This window comes from Microplitis mediator, chromosome 9 (genome assembly GCF_029852145.1).
Source record: "Microplitis mediator isolate UGA2020A chromosome 9, iyMicMedi2.1, whole genome shotgun sequence".
NCBI lineage: Eukaryota > Metazoa > Arthropoda > Insecta > Hymenoptera > Braconidae > Microplitis > Microplitis mediator.
Genome location: NC_079977.1, coordinates 7952829 through 7958828, shown reverse-complemented (window position 1 = coordinate 7958828; position 6000 = coordinate 7952829).

The window sequence follows — 6000 nt, the reverse complement described above, 5'->3', positions numbered from 1 at the left end:
ATATGAAACTTTGGCATTTTTTGCTAATCCTAAAATTTTGTCGGCGCGGTGTACATCCGATTTATATTTTTTTTTTCGATTAAAATTTTTTCGATTAAATTAAAATGGAGCTTCAATTATTCTTTTTTAATTCCTTTCAAAAGTAGATTAAAAAACGAAAAAATAAAAAAAAATTACTTGTTTGGTCCATTTTTTAATAAATCACGGGCATTCTAACCAACACATTTAATGCATTCTCACCTCTTCAATTTTTTTTGAGTCGTCATTGATTAAAAAGGGACCGAAAAACAAATTGTTTTCTTATTTTCTTTATTTTTTAATCTAGTTTTGAAAAGAAATTAAAAAGAATAATTAAAGCTTCCTTTTAATTTTTACCTTTATTTTGTGAGAAAAGAAACGAATTTTTTCAATGATTACTACTTTCACTTTTTGTTAAAACAAAAAATTTTTTCTTCGATCGAAAAATAAAACTATAAATCGGAAGAACCCCACCCGAAAAAATTTGAGGATTTTCAGAAAACGCCAGAGTTTAAAAAAAAAAAAAAATTCAAAAATGGTAATCATCGAGAAATTTTTGATTTTTTTCGAAAATCTAAAAAATAATGGTCAAGATAGGTACGAATAATTTGTTCGTATTTTTTTTCAAAAAGTAGATTTTAAAACCAAAATTTTGAAAAAAAAACACGTCCCGATAAGTTAAATTTTAAAAAAGTAATAGCTCAGTAAGTTGAAGTACGCACTGCTCATAACGCTGCGACAGAGTACTACAACGTATGTTGAAAGCTGTTGTTATTGCTCGAAACATCAGAGGTTTATGTTACGGCAGTAACTATTGGTATTTTTGCCTTGATGTCTGAATAATTTCATTCGTGCTCTTGACACTACTCATTACTGTCACGGAAGTAATGCGTGAGGTTTTATGACCGAATATATACTTACGTATACTAAGTTGACTAGATTGATGCGCTGAAGAGTAATGGTTACTCTTATTCTTTCTCCGTGTAGATGTATGTATATATATTAGGGTGATTTTTTTTTTCGCTCCCATCCCGAAATTATCTCAGAAATATACCCAAAAAAATTCCCTGAAAGTTTGAGCCCTTAATATTAATATTAAGTACTCGACCAAAGCGTATGAAGATTTCCCATTTAAAATACACGGGAACTTTGATTTTTTTTCTTTAAAATTCTACAGTTCAGAGGCATTTTATGGTATCATCTTGAACAAAAACGGGATTTTCTCAAAATTAAATGTTCTACAAAAGTTCCCTCTGTTGCGAAGTCGTAACTCATACTGGTGGGGTAGTACGGACCGCTCAACCGAATTTTGTCATATCATTCTTGTTTTTTCTCTCATTATCTCATAAACAACAAGATGGACAGAAAAAGTGTAAAGGATAACTTTATTGGAAATTCAATTTTCTACAAAAAAAGTCCTTAGCACCGAATCACTAACATTGATATTTTCTGAGATATTAGTCATTGAAGTTTACGTAGCATTGAATTCCCATTATAAATGTCGAATCAAATCTTAGAAAATATTGATTTTTTTATTATTATCATAATTGTAATCAGTAATTCCTTATTGATCAAGTTGCAAATTTAGAGAAAAAATTTTTTTAATTATGTTTTTTCGAAGTTTTTTTTATTGCTAGTGATTCGGTGCTATAGGCTTTTTTTGTAGAAAATTGAATTTACAATAAAGTTATTCTTTACACTTTTTCTGTACGTCTTGTTGTTTATGAGATAATGAGAGAAAAAACAAGAATCCTATGACAAAATTCGGTTTAGCGGTCCGTACTACCCCACCAGTATAAGTTACGACTTCGCGACATTGGGAACTTTTGTAGAGCATTTAATTTTGAGAAAATCTCGTTTTTGTTCAAGATGATACCATAAAATGCCTCTGAACTGTAGAATTTTAAAGAAAAAAAATCAAAGTTCCCGTGTATTTTAAATGGGAAATCTTCATACGCTTTGGTCGAGTACTTAATATTAATATTAAGGGCTCAAACTTTCAGGGAATTTTTTTGAGTGTATTTCTGAGATAATTTCGGGATGGGAGCGAAAAAAAAAAAATAATCGGAAAAAAAAAATCACCCTAATATATATATACGATATAACACGGCTGTCGCGACGATAGCGTTTACAATTTTATACCGAGCCTTTTCAAACTCAATACACTTCATCTATCGGTCAAATACTAAGGTCAAGTTCAAAGATGAGCTCAATCGGCCAAGTAGTTTAGAAGATACAGGATTTAAAAATTTTCAAAATCGTAAAAATTCATATTTTTCTGCCTTTTTCGTCGAATAACTTTTGAGTGCGATAACTTATCGGATTTTTAAAAATTCCATCACAAAGCTCTTTAAATATGTTTTAATTTTCACTCCTTAGAAGTAGTGATAGCCTTAATATTCCTTATTTTAGAGTATGTTCGATGAAATTTTACTGTTGCAGCCGGTTAAGAATTATTTTTTTTGTATTTCTCTTTATTAAATTTAGTTAATTAATTAATTATTAATAATTAATCTGACTGTTAATGGAATCTACTTCCATTTTGGCTGCCGAATGGCCTTTTTTCTCTTGACACAAGAAAATCATTTTCTCCAGAATGGTACTCTTGGTTCAGGTGTTTTCTTCTATCATTGCGGAAACGATTTAATTTTAATTTTCTCTTTCATAATGAACAGTGAAAATATCGATTTCGATGGAGCCGATAAAATTTTTGACTCAGTAATGTTAACTTGCTTTCGTTTTGTATTTCATAAACTTTTTGTAAAAATATCCTTTTTTTTTTTTCATAAAAATAAACAAATCCTTTTATTTCGTTAAAGTGCTTATTGAACTTGGCGTGATCTTTACAGATAAACTGTTTATGTTCAATTAATCTCCTTAGATTACTAATGTCATTGAAGTCAACGACGTCCGGCATAACTTGAACACCGAGTATTAAGTTATGCCGGGTGCGCGCCAGTGGAACCAAATTATGCGATTTTATAATATTCATAATAATAATAATAATAATAATAATAATAATTGTTAATAGTCCAAGGTCTCAAATGCAATTTATGTTCAAGTTCTTTCATGTATTATTATTATTATTTCTATTATTATAGTTATTTATATTAGAATAGAAATATTATAGAAAAAAATTTACAAACGTTAAATAATAATACGAATTATTTATGATAACAGTTTTTTTATTGTTAAAAATATTCATCTGATTTGTTTTGTAATGAATATTTTTTATTTTTTTTTTATTGCTGCATTATTTGTTCTCGCCCTCCAGTTCGTTGACGATCGGATTCTGAGAATTTCACACAAACACAGGGCAACAGTGTTTTGTTATCTTTTTTTTTTCTGTGGTACGGGTTTATTTCCCTCGATTTGTCCACCGGTCTCGGTTTTCTTCCGATCTCTTTGGCTTTCCGACTCACCGACATTTATTCTTGATATGTGTGCACGACGCGCGCGACTCTACAGAGAGAGTAAAAAAATCACACGATCTGGCTTTACTGCCGGACGCCGCAGCTACAAGCAGTGAGCCCAGATTGTGAGGAAAAATTTCCCTCTCCCGTCTAAAATTTCTCAAGGCTCCGCCTTCCATCGTTCAGTGGTATTCGACTTCTCCACCCAGTCGTTCTGAGTAACACAACTTGATTTACTCAGTTCAAGTTACAACGGAATCAGAATTAGTCGTATTTCGTCAACCATGTCGGTATACGTATCAACAACTGCTGAACAAAATGATCTGTTTTGGCAGCCAAATGAGCCAGTATCATTAATTGAATTTTTTAATTTGATCCATCAGGCTGATACATCGTTAAAAAATCTAAATTTAATAAAGTGTTGTGTGTTCAAATGTAAAATTAGTGATTACGTACACCAATGGAATCGTGTAAACAGCATTGTGAATAACCAAACTTCGTTGACATATACGTCGAATGTATTTAAAACCTATAAAACAAGTGATATTTTTACTTTACAAAGAAGTACTTCTTCACGAAAAATTAAAGAAGTACTTTCATCCCCAGTTTACTTAGAAAATTCTGATTATCTTCAAAATATAATTCAAACTACAACTAACAAGAAACTTTTTAATATTTTACCACAATTGTCCGACAAATTGCCTGGTTATTGGGTAAATTTATCTTTACCTGATGTTGTTTCAGTTCTAAATGACTGTGCGAAAGAGTTTTCTTTGATCGATCAAACCAACAACCTGGAGCTGGATGAAATGCCGGGTATTAATACAAGTATGTATTATATTGGTTTGAGTGGATCATCTGGGGAAATGCACATCGAAGACGCAGATTTAGCATCAATTAACATCATCCGACAAACATTACAGGATGCCGATGATGATGCAGCCGAAAATGATACTAAAGTTGCTAAATTGTGGTTGATAGTGCCAAATAAACAAGCTTTAATTGAAGCATTAGCCAACGTAACGCCTAAAAAAAAAAATCTGTGTCTTTTAAAAATATTTCATAAGGATACTTATGTGACTTGTGCTTTTTTAGATCGGCATAATATTAAGTATGGAATTCTCGAGCAACGAGTCGGAGAAGCGGTCTACATAAAACCATCTGTTTTTCATCAAGTAATAAATGTATTGCCAAATATCGCTGAAGCTGTAAATTATGGATCTTTGTTATGGAATGATGTAACAAGATCTTTAATTACTTGTGTTTGCGACAGTTGTCAAAACACAAAAATTATACATAATCGAAAGATATTGGTAGTGAGAAGAACATGTAAGCGGCAAATGTATCTGTGCGAAGAACCGGAATGTGAAGAAACATTTTATAACTCGAAAGTCATGCAAGAACATCGTCGAAACGTGCACGGAATCAAGAAGCCATATACATGTGAACTGTGTAAAAAAAGGTGGGGTTCTTATTTTGGTCAGTACAACCATTTTTGCTCAGTCGCATCAGGCGTAACTGAATTCACAGGTGAAACATCGAGTGCCGCAGTTGCATCAGATATAAATGAGACTACACATCATGGTTCAATAAACGTAGAAAATCTGAAAAATACTCAGAAAAAGTATTGTGCTGTGTGCAAAATGTATGTGACTCAAATGAACAGACATCGATCATCAAAACGGCATATGAAGAATGGAATGTCTACACTGTTGAAAGATCAATTGAACGATTCAATAGCGACTTCAACGCCAACTGAACAAGTGACCGCTTTAGGAGCAAAAAGTTTTCGACAATGTGAAACGTGTAAGAAAAAATTTTTGTGTATGAAAACTTTGAGCAGTCACAAATGTGTTAAAGATAAACCATACCAATGTTGTGGAAAATATTTTTCGAAACGAACTTACAATGTTCATTTGAAGTCAAAATTACATAAAAAAAAAATTTTGTTAAATAACAAAAAATAACCATAAAATATAAAATTTTATGAATAACAATAATATTTTTGAAACATTAAATATCCTACTAAATGTAATAAATTTTTTATTTAACATTAAATAATAATTATATCTACATGCAGTAGTTTTATTGTTTTTACTCCTAACACAAAAAAAAAAATTTACTTGAATCAAATAAATAATTTTGAAAAATTTTATTTTCTTCATTTGAGCATTAGGAACATTTTTTAACTAAGAAATTTTTCTTCGATTACGTAAATTTTATTCAATTACAGAATTTTTCTCTTGATTCAAGTTAATTTTTTTCCAATGTATTCTTTTTTACTTTGTCACTAGAGTGATTCTACATTTTGATACTTAAATTGGTATAAAATGGAAGACTTTTGAAATCAGCATCTTTGGCGAAGTTGAAGAGAAATAATTTTTTCATTTTAGCTGCCAGTGAGATTCTAAAAAATAATCTTTTTTTTATATTGATGCTGAAAAGTGGCAATTTTCATCTTGATATTATTTTTCTCCTGAATTTTGAATTTTATTATATAAATTATATTTTAATAAATATATAATTGAGTACAGGAGACGTCATTAGGCTGCTTAAGAGATTTCACGTC